General features: G+C 31.8%; 1 long non-coding RNA gene across 1 annotated transcript; it reads right to left on the bottom strand.

Moving 5' to 3' along the window:
- Nucleotides 1–1,000: 1,000 nt before the first annotated feature.
- Nucleotides 1,001–1,852, bottom strand: LOC139891699 (uncharacterized). Its single transcript, XR_011773808.1, has 2 exons — nt 1,533–1,852; nt 1,001–1,433 (listed from the first exon to the last, which is right to left on the bottom strand). It is a non-coding gene; the product is annotated as an uncharacterized lncRNA (long non-coding RNA).
- Nucleotides 1,853–21,166: the final 19,314 nt, after the last annotated feature.

Here is a 21,166-nt window from a genome sequence, read left to right as displayed (position 1 = left end):
ATTGCACTTTTAATTATCGTACTTTTTAATTATCGCAAGTTTATTTTATCGCACTTTTATTATTCGCAATTTCATTATCGTTATTTACTTTATGCTTTAATTTAAGTCTTGTATTTATTTTACATTTGGTTTTAACTGCGACTAAAGTTTTAAAATCGACAAACCGGTCATTAAACGGTAAAAACCCCCCTTTATAATAATAATATTACTTATATATATATATTTGTATTTTTATAAAAGTAAACTAATATATCGTTAAGCTTTGTTTAAAAAGATTCCCTGTGGAACGAACCGGACTTACTAAAAATTACACTACTTTACGATTAGGTACACTGCCTATAAGTGTTGTAGCAAGGTTTAAGTATATCCATTCAATAAATAAATAAATATCTTGTGTAAAATTGTATCGTATTTAATAGTATTTTATAGTAAAATTTAATAGTATTTTATACCACTCCGCTACCGCATCACATGTCTTATGACAGGGGCGTTTAGGACTAGTGTAGTAAATACAGGGTCACTGCCTATCCATGAGCCAACATTCCATAATATCAGACAAAGTAACTGATGAATTCATAGCATTCACTTGTTTTAGCCTTATCTGAATTACAAATTTTATCGTATTTACTTTACTTTAATCTAGAAAATCCAAAATTAGGTAATCACCAACTACTCCTGCACTTTATAATTATCTTAAGATTTAGATATATGTTCGATTCTACTGATATCTTAAAAATACAACTCTAAGTCATACTTCCCTTACTCATAATAAGGAGTAGTACGATTTAGGCCGCGCTAAATATAAATTTAAAACAAGTGTCCCCCCTCTTGGTGGCCGGCCCTGACGCGCCGCGATCTAACGACATCGCGCGAAATAAAACCGTCCGTTTCGATCATATCACCGGCAAACAATACAATGAAAAAAAACTAAAACCATTCAGTACTTACTAAGTCAACTACACTGGATAAAATTACAAATTCAAGTGGCGGACATTCCATATATTCATTTAGAATAAGCTAACACAAGATCGATTTTACATTGAAAGACCGCCAAACTAATAATAATAAAGAAGCAACCTTGTCACTTTTAAACTAAAAATGTTATCATTCGACTTGTCATTTTTATAAGATAAATATAATATTTTTACAGATAATCAAGTACCTTCTCACAAGCACTTCGACTCCTAATTCCTAAAAGGCATAAAATCCGCTTGATCTGCTCTCTCTGTAACAATAATGTTTTGATTCTTCATCAACCTTAGACATCTCCTTTCCAATAAACCTTTTATCTCAGACAAACGTATTATCAGTGTTAATAAACGTCTGTCGTTTAACCATCCGTCCAACTAACCTATAACCGTTTTTCATGAAGACAACAATAGACGGTGTCGTCCTCTGTCCTTTAATGCTGGTCACAATAGGCTCACCACCATCTATCAAGTAAACAACCGAATTAGTTGTTCCAATATGAAATAAAAGTTGAATAAACTACAAAATTTGAAAATCAGACAAAAAATTAATCAAAATCCAACCTGATTTGTGAAGTTAGGGTTTCTCGATTTTAAAGTACTATATCTTCAATTTTCATCAATCATGAGATATGGCAAAAACCCTAATTTGATGTAGAAGACGGTTATGTAATCGATTTTAGAGAGATATAAAAGATTTTTTGTTTTCATTGTTAATGGAATGGAATGGAATGGAATTTGTGGGCGGGCTTTTTTTGGGATGAAGTTTTTAGGATAAGATAGAAGGCGGGGTGACTAAAATTTGGGGATGAAAGTTTTAAGGATAAAACGCGGGAGATGCTTAAAATTTGGAGATGAATTTAAGAGTTTTTAATTTCATAAATACAATTTGTACTAGCAAGATGTTTTTTCTATTTCAAATTGTTTATATTACTTCACAAAATTTCATAAATTCAATTAAAATATAAGACGCCTTTAATGTGTATACGTATAAGTGACAAATTGACATTGACATTATAAACTACTTAAATATGCTAAATTCTTTTAGGATTGGTCGATTTGCAAAAACATATGATCATAATGAGATAATTGATCCGCAAAACAAGTGATCAACCGATGATAAAGTTGAAGATACATTTACTTTCTTCTATTTGACCAATTATGTTTTAGCTAAATTATCTATACAATATATTTAGAGTTGTTCTCACTTGAACCCTAAACCCAATCCTAAACCCTATAATATAGACTCTAGACCCTAAACCCTAGACCCAAACACTATACCCTAAATACTAGACCCAAAACCCTAAACCCTAGAACCTAGACCCTATACCCTACACCATATACCCTAAACTCTAGAACCTAAAACCTAGACCCTAAACTCCAAACGCTAGACCCTAAACCCTATACCCTAAACCCTAGACCCTATACCCTAAAACCTATACCCTAGACCCTAAATCCTAGACCCTAAATTCTATACCCTGAACCCTAAACCATGAATCTGGATGATCATTCATAACTAACGAGTTTAATAACAACATTAAATCTTCCAATGTAGCAAGGTGACAACAAGATGGTTAATGATTATTCTAATATTTTAACTCTGAAGGGTTCAACACTTAATACTAGAGTATGCAGCATTTGATGTCCGTTAGTCCGGTAATGGTTCGTTAGTGATTCAGTAGTGTTCAGTTGATCTAATGGTGGTTCAATTGTGGTTTGGTTGTGGTTCAGATGCTCGGTGATGGTCTGGGGGTGGTTCGGTTGTCCGATGGTGATTCAGTTATCCACTACTGGCCAGACATGTGGTGTTTCGGTTATTCGGTGGTGGTTCAGTTGTCCACTGTGGACTACTAAACCGCTACCGAATCACAACATTGTGAAGGCCCGTCCTAATCCACCTGGATGAAGTCTTCAACATCTGTCCCATTGTGAGGTACTGACCTCTATATGATATGTTTTACAAACATTGCATTCTTTTAAAAGACAAACTCATTTCAAAATGTAACCTTTCTATACAAATGATATATGATTCCAATAATATGAATGACTAATCTGTCATTGACTTAATAACAGTATTTTTGAACTTAAACGATTTGAATGCAAAGTCTTTTGAAATATGCCATGAACGACTCCAAGTAATATCTTTAAAATGAGCAAATGCACAGCGGAAGATTTCTTTAATACTTGAGAATAAACATGCTTAAAAGTGTCAACCAAAAAGTTGGTGAGTTCATTAGTTTATCATAATCAATCATTTCCATAATTTTAATAGACCACAAGATTTCATTTTCATAAATAACATACAGGCATATAGCTATCTGTATAAAAAAAATCATTCGTATGATGAACACCTGGTAACCGACATTAACATAATGCATATAGAATATCCCCCGCATACCGGCACATCGCAATCAGTATGCCATATATATACCGATAATCGCAATCAGTACATATATAAAATGAAGTATTAAAGCAGTTCATATCTCTGACTGGGGCGTGTCAAAGCCCATAGATCTATCTTTAGGATTCGCGTCAATTAGGGGCCATTTCCCTAATTCTTAGGCTACCAAGCTAAAAAGGGCGATATTCGGTCTAATAATCCAACCATAGAATGTAGTTTTGAGTACTTGTGTCTATTTCGTCAAACATTTATAAAACAGCGCATGTATTCTCAGCCCAAAAATATATATTGCAAAAGCATTTAAAAAGGGGAGCAAATGAAACTCACGATACGATATTTTGTAGTAAAATATGCATACGACGGAACTGGACAAATGCAGGGTTGGCCTCGGATTCACGAACCTATATCATTTATATATATTAACACATATAATTGTAATCGAACAAATTTATATATGTATTATTAATTGTTATTTTAGTAACTTATATGTTTCATTAATAACTTAATTAACTATATTTATTTTGTATATTTTAGATAAATAATTAGTACTTATAATAAAAAATATCAATATAGTTATGTTATATGTAATAAATATATTTTTCTTATATATATGATATTTATTTAGTAAATTAATAATAATATTCTTAATAGTGATAATGAAAATAATAATTTTCATAATAATAATAATAATAATAGGCATTTTTTTGTAGTAAAATACCGTAATAATAATAATAATAATAATAATAATAATATTAAAGATAATAATAATGATAGTTTTAATAATAAATGTAATCTTATTAAAAATAATAATTTTAATACAATGATAATTTTAATACTTTTAATAATAAGAATGATAATAATAATAATAATAATAATAATAATAATAATAATAATAATAATAATAATAATAATAATAATAATAATAATAATAATAATAATAATAACTATAATATTTATAATAATAATACTTTTACTTAATAATGATAATAATAATGATATTAATAATAATACTTATAATAATATTAATAATAATATTAATAATAATAATAATAATACTAATAATAATAATAATAATAATAATAATAATAATAATAATAATAATAATAATAATAATAATAATAATAATAATAATAATAATAATAATAATAATAATAATAATAATAATAATAATAATAATAATAATAAGAGTAATATTAAAAAGTATACTACCTTTAAAGGTTTTCCCAAAAAAAGCCCCAGACCAGGCTCGAACGCGCGACTTCACGCTAACCCAAAACCTCCCCTAACCATTCGTCCATTTATATTTTTCTGAATTAAATCGTAACCCAATTATATATAACCCATTTTATTCCGTTTCCATATTTCTTCTTCTTCTTTACAAAACCCAGAACTACTCATTGTCTTCTACAATTTTCATCATCATCGTTATTATTATCATACCTCATTGTTAATATTATCAAGCATCATCGTTACCATTTATATATCATTATCATAACATTAAGTAATCACATAAAATCACAACGTTATCATTCGATTTCATCTCTTTATCTCCGTTTCTTCCTTCATCATAATCATGCATCATCTTCATTAAATCATCTAAACTACTGTTTATCGTCGTCACCTCACATCATGGTTGTTACTGTTCGAAGTAAAATAAAAATTTATCACGCAGCAGCTAGTAGTATAGTAACATTAGCAACCTATCTGTTTTGGTTTGCAATTCGATTGAAAAAAAACAAAACAGTTGCAGTAGCCATTTAATAGAATGATTAAATTTGTTTTAGGTTAATGATGATGACATTTGATGGTGTACTGAAACAGAAACAGTAATTGTGATCGAGGAACATAAACGACGATAGTAGCAGTCAATCAACGGTGGTTTGCAGCCTGGAACAGTAACAGTAACGGTTGGTAGCAGCAGCAGTTTGTTTGTGTGATCTTCGAAGGAGATGGAGGTCGTGGTGTTTGAAATAGTAAGCAAGAAACAGTGATTGTATGGTGATGGTTGTTGTGATCAGTGGTGATCATGTTGGTCGTTTGATGGTTAGTCGATGGTAGTTCTCGGTTGTTCATTGGTGGAAGGTGAAACTGTGATGGTGGGTTTTATTGGTGATGAAGAAGACAAGGTGATGATGGTGAAGGTAGCGATAAGGGTGTTATAGGGTGGTGATTAGGGTGTCAAGGTGGTGACGATGGTTCCCGGTTTCTATGGTGCACAAAGAATCGAAGTGTATGTATAAGTGGGTTAATGATAGTGGGTTCACGAAGCAAGAACAAGAAAGGGGAAGGTGGTGGTCGACGTGGTTGATTAACATGGATTACGGGTTTGAGTGGTGGCTAAGGTGGTTAGTGGTAGATGAGTTAGTGCTCGACAAATCCAACAGAAACAGAAAGAAACTAAAATAATGAGATGGTGATAATTGGGTGAAGAGGTGCTCGGTTCATGTAATATGCATATAGATAGATATGTATGATATATATATATATATATATATATATATATATATATATATATATATATATATATATATATATATATATATATATATATCAAGTGTAATAGTAATACAAGTGAATCCTTAATATCTAACAAGTAATTCAACGTGCCAACATAAAATATTAAAAGAATTATTAGCAGCCTAAACATTTGGACTCTTCTACCGACACTATTTCTCGGAGTAATATTTCGTAGTCCGTTGCTAAACAGATAATATATAAAAGTGTTCCTAAAAATCTCAAATTTTTAGCTTAATCTATTTAATTATTTCAATAATTAAAAAGTTAAAACTTGATCAAAAAGGTTTGTTAATTATTTGTTTTCAATTCCAATTAATATGTACGGAGTATAAAAATTTAAACTAAAAAGGTAAAAGTATTTTTAGTAAACCTATAATCTTCGTAATCACGTTACGGTCTAATTTTCATTTTAAACTTTCATAATTACATATTAAATCTGTATGAACACTAATGAAATGCTAACCGAGTATTACAATTGTTTACTATTTAAGCTCGAAATTATTTATTTTTAATATACTATATGTATATATAAATGCATTTTAATATCAGATTTTATTATATAACTAAATATATTAAATATATATTTTCAAATAAATAAATTTAATATTTAATCTTATATATTTACAATTAATATTCATATATATATATATATATATATATATATATATATATATATATATATTTATATATAATAATATTTCTCATTACTCGTATATTATTTTATTTTACATATTTATTTCTAGTAGTTAAATCGTATTATATTTCAATTGAATATATATATATATATATATATATATATATATATATATATATATATATATATATATATATATATATATATATATATATATATATATAATATATATATATTTACAAATAGTTGTTCGTGAATCGTCAGAAATGGTCGAAGGTCAATTGAATATATGAAACAGTTCAAAATTTTTGGGACTCAATCTAACAGACTTTGCTTATCGTGTCAAAATATTAAATCGTATCGAGAGTTTGATTTAAAATTAGTCAAAATTTTCCGGGTCGTCACAGTACCTACCCGTTAAAGAAATTTCGTCCCGAAATTTGATCGAGGTCGTCATGGCTAACAATAAGAATGTTTTCTTGACGAATATGAGTTGATAAATAGAGTTTTATCATCATTGAGTAATATGGATAAAACAATTTGATTATGCGAAAAATATGAGTGAAGCTATCGCAAAAGAGTGAAATTAGAAAATAAAGATTCTTCTTAACTTTTGACGTAGTCATGGTTGATTTCCGGGATTTAAGGAATTTAAAGAAAATCTTCGTAATCTATATAAGATTTGATTCTTTGGTAATTAAGGAAATTAGGATCCTTTTTGATTAAATGCGGTCATCAGCCTCGATTGCTATGCCTGATATTTTACTATAAATTCATCTCTTCCATTCCCTTATTTTCACCACTCTTATACTTTTTTCCTCGATTCATATTTCCACAAGATTCTGAAAATGCTAAATCCAGTATTGATCCTTGACCTTATCCTGTTTATCACAACAATCATCCTTCTTTTCCAACTCTTACCGGAGGAATCTGTTTACTTCTACTTCGCTCTAGGGATTGTAATGTTTATTATTCTCCCGTGTCTTTATATTGCTATACGCGTTGATATACACGGTTTGTAATTTCTATGTTGTTGTAGTGCTTATATTTTCCCTTTTATTTCAGAGTTCTATGCTTTTGTCTATCTTCCCGACTTTAAGTAAAGTGATCAAAACGTCTCAGGTTAGATTAAATCTTTGAATTTCGAATGATCATGGCTAATGTTCTAAGAAAGAAATGGTAATACACAATCTGATTTGTTAACTTACCAGAAATCACGGAAAGATAGAAATATCAAGAAAATATTTTCTTGATATGTTTAGAGGTTAAGTTGAATGAAAGAGTTATGTAACATTTCACATGATGAGGGTCAGGTATGTGAATCATCACGTTCCATTAGAAATTCAACATGACTTACTATAATATAACCACTTTGGCTAGACGTCATTATATTATAATAACTCATGCTTTAATTTCCAACACTTCTTAAAAAAAACCATTCATAAATTAAACCCAAATTTTTCAGAAATTCAGAAACCAAGACAGTTTCCTTTATGATGTAACACAGATAGTGCGGAGAGATAAATAATCTCAGACGAGAATAGTTATGAAGATATCTTCATAAATATCGAAGATATTTATAACAGAAGATTCGATGATATCATGGAATTTCTAAGATCGGAGGATGTTGAAGAAAATTTTTCCGCAAGTATTTAGAATCGGTAAGGAGCAAGATATTTGCTAAAGATTTTATCAGATATTGAATCATCTCGATTCTTTAAATACAGGTTTAGTCCTTGTGATTTGTTCACAGTCTCCTTCATAGTTTTGCTTAATCCGCTTTTCAGTACTAAATTTTCTATTGAGCGTTTTCAACACTCCATTCTTTATCATCAAACTTTTGGCCATTAAGACCATCTACAATTTTCACTGCTTCATCAGCATTCTCAATGTTAACATGTATGAATCATCAGTTACCAATCCGATGTGTGTTTCAAGAATTTTAAAGGGTTTGAACGCAGATTGTAATCATCAAGATACAAATGATGTTTAAGATGAAATCAAGTGGCAGAAATGTTTAGTTTCATATGTTATAATCAATACTTTAATACCTTTTAATTGTCCAACGTTAGTAGTCCAAATATAGTCCAATAGTCCAATAGTTCAATATATAATAGTCTAACATATAATCTTAGAATTAATCAAAACGTATTGTATACGTATTGCCTAAGACTCAATTACGACCCATTGCACAACTATTGTCTTCGAATTAATCTCGACGTATTGTGTACATGTGTCTTACGATTTATCTGACGTATTGAATAGCTATTGTCGTAATTAATCAAGATTATATTATATTGTCTCGCGATTAACCATTACTAGTATATTACAAGGGAATAGTTATGACAAATATAGGAACAGTTAGCTAGGATATTGTTAGCATGGATTCTTAACAAAATTTCACATACATAATTAGTTTGTTTCTTTTTTTTTAACGGCATAATTTTATTTTCTAATCAATTTTATTTTATCCATAATTTTCTTCATTATGCCATGATGTTATGCGAGGTGTATATAAAATAGTTATTAAATTTTTGCAGGAAACACTACTAAATACGATACAATTTTACACAAGATATTTATTTATTTATAGAATGGATATACTTAAACCTTGCTACAACACTTATAGGCAGTGTACCTAATCGTACAGTAGTGTAGTTTTTAGTAAGTCCGGTTCGTTCCACAGGGAAATCTTTAAACAAAGCTTAACGCTATATTAGTTTACTTTTATTAAAAATACAAATATATATATAAGTAATATTATTATTATAAAGGGGGGTTTTTACCGTTTAATGACCGGTTTGTCGATTTTAAGATTTTAGTCGCAGTTAAAACCTAATGTAAAATATAAAATAAATACAAGACTTAAATTAAAGTGTAAAGTAAATAACGATAATGGAATTGCGAATAATAAAAAAGTACGATAATTAAAAGTATGATTAAATAACAATAAATAAAAATGCGATAATTAGAAGTGCAATTAAATATAAAATAAAGGAAATTAAATATGAAATAAAAGAATTATGCTTATTTAAACTTCCGTAATCATGATGTTTGACTTGTTGATTTTAGTTTTATGCCCATGGGTTAATTGTCCTTTGTCCTGGATTATTCAATATGTCCGTCTGGTTTTTGTCCATAACAGTCCATCAGTCATAAATATAAATTGCAAGTGTCCTTGTCAAATTATTATTATACCCGAAGTTAAATATTCCAACTAATTGGGGATTCGAATTGTAACAAGGTTTTAATACTTTGTTTAATGAATACACCAGGTTATCGACTGCATGTAAACCAAGGTTTTACCACTTTGTTAACAATTACACCAATTACCCTTGAATGTAATTTCACCCCTGTTTTAATTATTCTAGTGGCTATTAATCCATTCCCGTGTCCGGTTAAATGAACGATTATTCGTACATATAAATACCCCGCCCATCGTGTCCGATCGAGTGTATATGGTAATTTATAGGGACGCCCAATTGTAAATCTTTATATTAACATTAACAAACTTTCATTTAGTTAAACAAATATAAAGCCCATTAATAGCCCATAGTCTAGTTTCCACAAGTGTCGTTCTTTTGTCCAAACCCCAATTATGGTACAAAGCCCAATTACCCAATTTTAGTAATTAGCCCAACATCATGATTACTTCGTTTTAAATAAGCATAATATTAACTTAGCTACGAGACATTAATGTAAAAAGGTTGAACATAACTTACAATGATTAAAAATAGCGTAGCATTACACGGACAGAATTTCGACTTACACCTTTACAACATTCGCTAACATACCCTTATTATTAGGATTTAAAATTAAAATTAAAATTAAAATATAAATTATATATATATATTACGTATATATTGAGAGAGAGATGAAATAAGATATGAAATTTGATCAGAATTCGGTTTGCTTTATAGCCAGGGTTGAAAATTGGGGCTCCGCGACTCGCGGCAAAAACCCCTTCAAACTCCGCGAGTCGCGGAGATAGAAATTACAGCTCACACCCTTGGAGTTTCTCTGCCGACGGTTTTATATATATAAATATAATATATATATATAATTAATATAATTAATTATATATTATATTATATTTATATACATAGTTAACTTGTAATTTTTAGTCCGTTGCGTCGAGCGTTAAGAGTTGACTCTGGTCCCGGTTCCGGATTTTCGAACGTCCTTGCGTACAATTTTATATTTTGTACTTTGCGTTTTGAATCTTGTACTCTTGTGATTTCGAGACGTTTCTTATCAATAATTGGAACCTTTTTGATTGTCTTTTGTACTTTTGAGCTTTTTGGTCGTTTGCGTCTTCAATTCGTCGAATCTGTCTTTTGTCTTCACCTTTTATTATTTAAACGAATATCACTTGTAAATAGAACAATTGCAACTAAAAGCTTGTCTTTCTTGAGGAATAATGCTATGAAATATATGTTCGTTTTTAGCATTATCAAATATTCCCACACTTGAGCGTTGCTTGTCCTCAAGCAATATTGTCTTGAAATACTAGAATCACTTCTTTATTCTTCACACTTTGTACATCAGTGATTTCTATACGGCGGTATAAACAATGGTAGTAACGATATGGTTTACAGTCCCACATGACTATAAAAATTTAGATCCATTAAGGAAATTGGATCTTTATGAAAACATTTGATCCTTTGAAAATTAAATCTAGTTTTTTACCCTAGATAAGTTTTTCCGGAATAACCCTTTACCGGTGTTTGCAAAATATTTTTGTGGGTTTGGTGGGTTTCAGATTTGAAAATTTTAGCTCAAAACTTGCGGTTTTGTGTCACCCACTTGCTAACCTTGTATTAGGAAAGAAACACGTCCAGTATACTTGCTCCGTATATTACCTTTCGGCAAACTACCGTCCGGTTGTAAGGAAAGCGTTGAACAAGCAACTGTTAAGGCAATGTCCCGTGACATGCTTTTGATTATGGTCTATAACGTGTCGGATGCAATTACTATCCTTGGTAGGAGCAATAGTAAAGCTCACCCTTATAATTTTTCGGTCTGGCACAAGGTCATGTCTTTGACCACTATGCAACCACCGTTCTTACGGTTGACACCCGATTTAGTTCAGGCGACCTAATGAATTCCAGGTGAATTCCTAGGATTTTACGTTCAATGGTAATGAACGCATTGAAAATAGGGTTTTCAGAAAACAAATCGGTTTGTAATTTTTGATCAAAATATTTTCTCGTTTAAGCTCGAGTTTAGATATCATTGAATTCCATGAGTTTGTAATTCTCAATCTTTAAGGTCAATCTCTAGGATTGAGTAATATCAGTCTTAAAAGCTGATTTTTAATCTTTAAGGAGATTATCCTTTCTGGGGATCTGATTCATTAGTCTTATCCAGCTAATTTGCATGGTGCCCCCCATTGTACGAGATAAATCCTTCTCATGGTTAGGATAAATCTGACCACTTGGCGACCCTGTTTAATGCTGAGGTCCGTGGATTTCCTGCTGATTTTAGTGATGACTTTTCTAGATTTTTCGTCAACCTACAGCTGGTCTGGACGACAACTTCATGACCTAAATCAAGAAGCGCGTGTCTTTTTCGGAAGACTTTACTTCCTTTTAATGATGGAATTGATTCATCGTGTAGATCCATCTCTTCTTTTCTTTCATCGGGTAAAACAGTTTAGTTTAGTCCAAAGCAAAAGTATTTTCAGTTATTTGTTACAGATATATGTTTAAAATAACTTGGTAAATTTTCCCACACTTGGCTTTTATTTTCCTTTTTATCGTCCTCTATTCCATTTTAAATGAATTTTAACATTTTAGTTTGTTTCTCAATTTATGTCTTTTCCGAGGTAACAATAAATTCGGTGTTAAAACCTAGTTTTATCGTTCATAAATATGTATAAACATGATTTTGAATTCATTTAATTGAAAATTTTGAAAAATTTTACTAGAATTGGGTAGTCAGTATATAAGACTAGGGCTGTTCTTTTTTATCAGAGAGCACTAGATTCTAATACAACTACTGTTTTACTAGTATTTTTAATGGTAACCAAGTGTATAAAGTAAAAATTTTTAAAATCCGAAAGAATTTAACCCCTTCCCACACTTAAGATCTTGCAATGCCCTCATTTGCAAGAAATCAGTAACAATTTAAATTATTGAGGGTGATTAGTGTGAAAATGATTAAATTTTACCAAAGTTTCCAAATATATTGGCGTTTGTTTGCTGAATGATAAATGGTGCACATCATTTGTTCATTCCGTCTTGTTGTTATTTCACATATATTTTGCATCTTGTCGTCAAAATTAGTTGCTTTTGCTGAACTTAATGCCAGTCTTTGAAAATGCGTTGTTTTACCCTGTTGTGTACATAAGATAAACTGCAAACATATATACATATTTTTGAAGTTTGGTATATTACCCCACATTCAAAAATTATTAAAATCTAAGAATAAAAGTTAGAAATTATAAAAATGATTACAATATTAACAAAAATATTAAATGTATCAATAATTACAAATTACAAAATAAAAAAAAATAATAAGTAAACTAAGGATGATATTGGTACCAATAGGGGTTCCAGGCATAACCATAAGTGCTATAGAATGCTTCGGCAGGGTCATACGTAGGATATGGTGGCTGCATCTCTATCGACCAAGGAGGGAAGACGGGTTTCGGTGTAGGAATATAGTTTCTACCTATATGTTGGCAATGCGCTATGATCTGGTTCTGATGAACTTGCCAATCTTCAAATGCTCTCTGTCTAGCATTTTCGTATTCCTGAGAAGCTATAAACCTATGCATTTCTTGCATCTCATTCCCCCCTCCTACATTACCTTGCTCCTGGTTTCTCTCCACCTGTGGATGTCTACCATGGTATCGTACTGCGGCGTTATTTCGCCGCTTCAAAACTTTCGCACCATGGTATACATTTAAACCTATAGTATCGCGGGGTTCCGGCTCTTCTAGTAATAATCCCCCCCGACTTATATCCACACCGAGATATTCACCAATCAAAGTAATAAAAATACCACCTCCTATTATGCTATGTGGACGCATCCCCCGAACCATAGCTGATAAATAATAACCCACACAATATGGTATACTTACAGCGCTGTGTGGGTCTCGAATACACATATGGTAAAACAAATCTTGTTCATTTACCTTTTCTTTGTTTTTACCCCTTTGTGTAATCGAATTAGCTAAAAACCTATGTATTACTCTTAATTCGGCTCTATCTATATCCAAATAAGAGTAGTTTCCCCCTTTGAAACGGTGATGGCTTGTCATTTGACTCCACACACCGTGTGTATCAAAATTCTCATCTATCTTTCTACCGTTTAGTATCAATCCTCTACAATCGGCAGACGCTAACTCCTCAGGCGTATATATACGTAAAGCCTGAGCCATGTCCAGTAAAGACATGTGGCGCATCGAACCGCCTAACAAAAATCTAATAAAAGAACGATCGGTTAAACTAGCTACCCGATCATTCAACTCTATACTACATAACAACTCTTCACACCATACTTTATATACAGGTCTGCGTATGGTGAATAAACATATCCAGTCATTAAAAGAAGAATTACCATACCTTTGTACAAGTAATTCCCTAATTGGCCCGGCCAATTCTACAGCTTCTAAGGGTCCCCATTCTATGACCCTCGGTACCTCAACAACCTTAGAGTGAAGAGTATGCAAACCCCGTTGATATTTTGGATAATCTATCCAAAGTCTGTCAAATCTCAGGTTCGGGTGCAACTGTTCCAAGTGCATATCTGAAAAGGTCATGACTGGATGAGGTACATCCTGCTTGTAGTAGTTATCTACCTCCTGTTGGTCCAAATTCTCAGCAGGAGCATGGCGGGCTTGGGATGAAGATTCACCCCTTTCATTCTGCAAAACACATCAAACACAAATTTTGTGCATCCAAATATGCATTAGTGTCAGCAAAATCATCAATCAAAATAATTACAATGACATTATCAATTTATATCAAACTTAAGCTTATTTTCACATTTTTATCAAATCTACACTTTTTCAAATAAGCATATACGAAAATTTTCGCCAAGTTCATAAGCATTCAACTCAAATAACATTTCAAAAAAATCATTACTAGCAATTAAACAAGTCTCAAATGGCATTATCTTTCAAAAATCAAGTTCATGAATTTTAGACTTGAAAAAGTCCACTTTAATTCTCAAAATCATGTTTAGGCTCAAAGTTTGGATCATTTAACTACCTAGACATGTTACACTACTCAATTTAGCAACAATTCATGACAAAAATCGGCCATAACCTGTTTATATCAAAAAGCCCCAAATTTGCTCAAGAACACAAACCCTAGATTATTCAAAATTTGAAGTTTAAGGCTTCTAATCATGTTAAACAGCATCAATCTAGGTTATACAAGCATAATACATAAACAATTTAAGTCTAATTACACTAAAAAGCATCAAAATCAAATTGGGGAAAAAATAGCTCAAGAACACCTAATTTCGAATTAATGGTGTTTAGGTGTAGAAATTTACCGTTTTTCTTGAGTAATTCTTAGATAGCATCCTTCTCAACATGATTTTAGCAAAAAATTTGGTGATTAAAGGTTAAAAATTGGGATTTTTGGGGGTGTTTTTCGGGTTTTTTCGGGTCTCTTTTCGCAGTATTTTTGCTGTGTTTTGTGTGGGAGAGTGAACTGATCGTTCAGCTCTTTATATTTTTTTTCTGTAATTTGGTCCCTCCGCGAGTCGCGGAGGTTTTGCACTGCAAACTCCGCGAGTCGCGGAGTTTACTCTTTTTTTTTTTTTTTATAATCTTTAACTTATAAAACAATTAAGAAATTAATTTTAAAATTTTGTTTCCCTTGTTATTTAGGACGAGGTCGTTTCGGATCGATGTCCTAGTCCGTCCTTCGACAAAATTTTAAAATTTGTCTTTTTGTAGCGATTTAAAAGCTAAGATTTTTGGGTTTTTTTTTCAATGTTTTTGGCATACTTTAATTCAATAAGATTAAAAATAATGATAATAAAAGTTCTCGTCCCTCCCTCGGGTAAAGCAATTTCGGTTCAAAGACCTAGTCTTCAACTTACGACGAATTTTAAAAATCATATTCTTAACTTAATGAGATAAAGTAAATTTTTGTTTTTAAATTCACACAACTTAAATATAAAATTCAAAATTAATATAAAAAAAATCACACCAAACTTAAAATTTGAAATGCATAAAATTAAAATTTCTATTTTAAAAATTAAAAATTCACACCAAACTTAATTTAAAAATTTATATTATAAATATCAAACTTGTATTAATTTTTCAAATATGTACAATTTTAAATATATTGTTTTTACAAAGTTTACAATATTAATTTAAGATTTAAATATTAATTTTAAAAATATGGTAAAAATAAAATTAAAAATCTTTTTGTCTTTTTATCCCACTTTAATCAATCAAATATTATCAAAAATATGCGCCCCTCTTTTCGGTAAAGTAATTTCGGTTCCAAGACCTAATTTAACTCATGACGAATTTTTGAAATATTTTGGTTTGATTGATTAAAGATATTTATACCTTAAGAATAAACGTTAAATTTCGCAGTGATGTAATAAATTTTTGAATGATATCAATAATTTCGGTCGCCAAACCTAATTTTATTCAATACCAATTTAATACTTTTTAGCGAACAAATTAGCGTTTATTATCAAAAGGTTAAAAATAAAAAATAAAAATAAAAACTGTACAGACATACCTGTGAAATAGATTTCTTAGTTATATGATCTATTCCATTCATAAGATAGTCGGTTTAATTGATTTTCCATGGCTACATAGGCGTAACCTCGAGCATTCAGTATCTTTTCTTCTAAACATATGAACGGTCCGTCTCTGCATAAAGTAACAAATTCGGTATTTGAATAGGTTTGATTATTTGAACATTTACCTCCATGTGACCATTTTCCGCATTTGTGACATCTTTCTAGGTGTCGTGCTCTTCTTTTCGCTGCGGATTTTGATTTTCCTTTACCAAATTGTAACTTATTATCTTCGCATCTGGATCCTTTTCTAACTCCGTCCATTCTTTCTCTGATTACTGATACTAATTCACTCGGTAGTATATCATTTTTTCTTTTAGTGATCAAAGCGTGTAGCATTAGGCCATGGTTTAATTCACAGGCAGTCTTCATTTTGTAAAAACCTAAAAAAATAAAAATTCAGAATGGGGGGAGAAGACTAGTTCTTTAGGGTCTGCTAGGGAAAGACCATACGTGTTCTATTTTCGAGAACTACACGAAAACAGACAATCTAACTCTAACAGAAATACATATTATCCTTTAAAGACTTGATTCTCCCCACACTTAGTTAGCTGTGGTATCGAAATTGTGATTAACTTCGTTGTCGACTTCCATCGGACCATGTATGTAATGTTTAACTCTGTGACCATTAACTTTAAATTCAATCCCATTTGAATTTATTAATTCTATCGTTTCGTATGGGAAAACTCTTTTGACTATGAATGGTCCAGACCATCTTGATTTCAATTTTCCAGGAAATAGCTTGAATCGTGAATTGAAAAGAAGAACTCTGTCTCCTTCTTTAAATTCTTTTGAATTTCTGATTCTTTTATCATGCTATTTCTTCGTTCTTTCTTTATAGATTAACGAATTTTCGTATGCTTCATGTCTTAATTCTTCTAATTCATTTAGTTGACTTAATCGTAGACGTCCGGCTTCATGTAAATCAAGATTACATGTCTTCAAAGCCCAAAATGCTTTGTGTTCAATTTCTACTGGAAGATGACATGCTTTTCCATAAACAAGTCTAAAAGGTGTGGTTCCAATTGGAGTTTTGTAGGCTGTTCTAAAAGCCCAGAGTGCATCCTCCAATTTAATGGACCATTCCTTTGGATTTGTTCCTACGGTTTTCTCTAGAATACGTTTTAAAGCTCGGTTGGTGTTTTCAACTTGTCCACTTGTTTGTGGATGATATGCGGTGGAGATTTTATGAGTTACTCCATATCTTTTAAGAACTTTCTCAAGTTGATTATTACAGAAATGAGTACCCCGATCACTTATTAAAGCTTTCGGTGTTCCAAACCTTGCAAAAAGACGTTTTAAAAAGTTGACTACAACTCGTGCATCGTTATTTGGGAGAGCTTGTGCTTCCGCCCATTTAGATACATAATCAATGGCTACGAGTATATATAGATTATTATGAGATTTTGGAAATGGACCCATAAAGTCAATACCCCAAATGTCAAATACTTCACATACTTGGATGACATTTTGTGGCATTTCATCACGTTGACTTATTTTTCCGGCCCTTTGACATGCATCACAGGATTTGCAAAGAAGGTGTGCGTCTTTGTAAATTGTAGGCCAATAGAATCCAGCTTCATAAACTTTTCTTGCTGTTAGTTGAGGCCCATAATGCCCTCCTGTTGGTCCTGTGTGACAATGGTTTAAAATTTTACTAGCTTCATCTCCAAATACACATCGGCGTATTATTCCATCGGGACAACTTTTAAACAGATGTGGATCTTCCCAGAAATAGTGTTTTATATCACTGAAGAATTTCTTTCGTCTTTGGTACGATAATCCTTTTTCAAGGAATCCACAAACTAAGTAGTTTGCATAGTCTGCAAACCATGGAATTTCTTTATAATCTATCTTCAATAGATATTCATCAGGAAAGTTGTCTTTTATGGCCGATTCATTCAGAACTTCTAATTCGGGATTTTCAAGACGAGAAAGATGATCAGCGGCGAGATTTTCTGCTCCTCTTTTATCTCGGATTTCAATATCAAACTCTTGTAAGAGTAAGATCCAACGGATTAATCTTGGTTTAGCATCTTGTTTTGAAAATAGGTATCTAAGAGCAGAATGGTCGGTATAGACCACCGTTTTTGCTAGAACGAGATATGATCGAAATTTGTCAAAAGCAAAGACAATAGCAAGGAGTTCTTTTTCAGTAGTTGTATAGTTCGTTTGTGCTCCTTGTAATGTCTTACTAGCATAATATATAGGTTGAAATTGTTTTTCAATCCTTTGTCCTAAAACGGCTCCCATTGCAAAATCACTTGCATCGCACATTAGTTCAAATGGTAGATTCCAATTTGGTGTTATCATGATCGGTGCATTAGTGAGTTTTTCTTTAAGAATATTAAAAGATTTGATACACTCATCTGAAAAGATGAATGGCGCATCCTTTTCTAGGAGTTTATTCATAGGAGTGGCAATTTTAGAAAAATCTTTTATGAAACGTCGGTAAAAACCGGCATGCCCTAGAAAACTCCTAACTCCTCTAACATTGGTGGGATGTGGAAGTTTAGCAATTACATCTACTTTAGCTCTATCCACTTCAATTCCTTCTTTTGAAATTTTATGCCCAAGAACGATGCCTTCTTTAACCATGAAATGGCATTTCTCCCAATTAAGTACTAGATTTGATTTTTCGCATCTAATTAGCATTCGTTCCAGATTAACTAGACATGATTTAAATGTATCACCGAAGACTGAAAAGTCATCCATGAATACTTCCATGCATTCTTCTATCATGTCGTGAAAAATCGCCATCATACACCTTTGAAAAGTTGCAGGGGCGTTACAAAGTCCAAATGGCATGCGTTTGTAAGCAAAAGTACCATAAGGGCACGTGAATGTGGTTTTCTCTTGATCTTCGGGTGCTATTGGAATTTGAAAATATCCGGAAAATCCATCTAGAAAACAATAGTAACTATTTCCGGCTAATCTTTCCAACATTTGATCTATGAAAGGTAAGGGAAAGTGATCTTTTCTGGTGGCGTCATTTAATTTTCTATAATCAATACATACACGCCATCCTGTTACAGTCCTAGTAGGAATAAGCTCATTTTTCTCATTTGTAATGACAGTCATGCCACCCTTCTTAGGTACGCATTGAACTGGGCTTACCCATGGACTATCAGAGATTGGATATATCAAACCTGCATCTAGCAGTTTAATAATCTCTTTCTTAACAACATCTTGCATATTAGGATTTAGTCTTCGTTGGCGTTGCACATACGTTTTATGACCTTCTTCCATAAGGATTTTATGTGTGCAATACGAAGGACTTATTCCTTTAATATCATGAATCTTCCATGCAATGGCTGGTTTATGAGCTTTCAACACAGAAATGAGTTGTGATTTCTCATTTTCAGTAAGAGAAGACGATATTATTACAGGTAATTCAGATTCACCATGTAAATAAGCGTATTCCAAATGGGTTGGAAGTGGCTTTAACTCTAATTTCGGAGGTTCTTCTATCGATGATTTATATCGATATCTGTCTTCTTCTTTTAGCATTTGAATTTCTTCTGTTGTTGGTTCATATCCATTAGCTATAAGTGTAGCTAACATTTCAGCTTCATCAATTGGTTCATTACCTTCTCCTAAAGAATATTCTCCTGTTCCTTGTAATTCTGGAAATTCTTCTAATAATTCCGCATGTGCATCTATAGTTTGAATATAATAACATGTATCATCTGCAGATTGTGGTTGTTGCATTGCTCTATCAACTGAAAAGGTAACACTCTCATCCTCTATACTTAGGGTCAGTTTCTTACCGAACACGTCTATCATTGCTTTAGCCGTGTTTAAGAATGGTCTTCCTAATATGAGAGGAACTTGAGAATCTTCTTCCATGTCCAACACAACAAAATCTACTGGAAATACTAAAGTACCAACTTTAACTAGCATGTTCTCCATTATCCCTCTAGGATATTTTATTGATCTATCGGCTAGTTGTATGCTTATTCTGGTTGGTTTCAATTCTCCAAGGTCTAGTTTAGCGTATAGTGAATACGGCATTAGATTTATACTAGCACCTAAGTCTGCCAATGCTTCTATTGAACTAAGACTACCCAGAAAACATGGAATTGTGAAACTTCCTGGATCAGATAGTTTTTCTGGTATCTTATTCAACAGCACTGCTGAACAATTAGCATTCATAGTAACAGCCGAGAGTTCTTCCATTTTCTTTCTATTCGTGATTAGATCTTTCAAGAATTTAGCATATCTAGGCATTCCTGAAATCACATCAATGAAAGGAAGATTTACATTTATCTGTTTAAACATATCCAAGAATTTGGATTGCTCGGCTTCAAGTTTCTCTTTCTTCATTTTACTCGGGTAAGGAAGTGGTGGTTGATATGGTTTAACATAAGGTTTATCCTTAACTGTGTTATTTTCATTAACCTTTTCAACTACCGGTTCTTTTTCCTTTTCTTGATCAGGTTGTGGTTCTTGTGGAGTAGGAATAGTTTCATCAGAAGTTACAGGTATTTCAGGTGGTTTAAGTGTTGTACCACTTCTTGTGGTAATAGCTTTAGCTGTTTCATTCCGGGGGTTAGCATTTGTATCACTAGGTAGACTTCCCGGTTTTCTTTCACCTATTAACCTTGCTAGGTTACTTACTTCTTGTTCCAGATTTTGAATAGAAGCTTGTTGATTTCTAAATGCTTGAGCATTTTGTTCATTTGTTTGTTTCTGAGATGTGAAAAACTGTGTTTGAGTTTCAACTAGCTTCGTCATCATATCTTCTAAATTCGGCTTTTTATCATCGGTTTGTTGTGGTGGTTTGTTTTGAAAATTAGGTCTTTGCTGATTGTAAGTATTATTGGATACTTGTTGATTGCTAGGACCTTGTTGGTTGTTGTATGG

Source organism: Rutidosis leptorrhynchoides, chromosome 2, assembly GCF_046630445.1.
Source record: "Rutidosis leptorrhynchoides isolate AG116_Rl617_1_P2 chromosome 2, CSIRO_AGI_Rlap_v1, whole genome shotgun sequence".
Classification (NCBI taxonomy): domain Eukaryota; kingdom Viridiplantae; phylum Streptophyta; class Magnoliopsida; order Asterales; family Asteraceae; genus Rutidosis; species Rutidosis leptorrhynchoides.
Note: the sequence above shows the minus strand (reverse complement) of the source record. Positions and strands in the feature narration are given on the sequence as shown.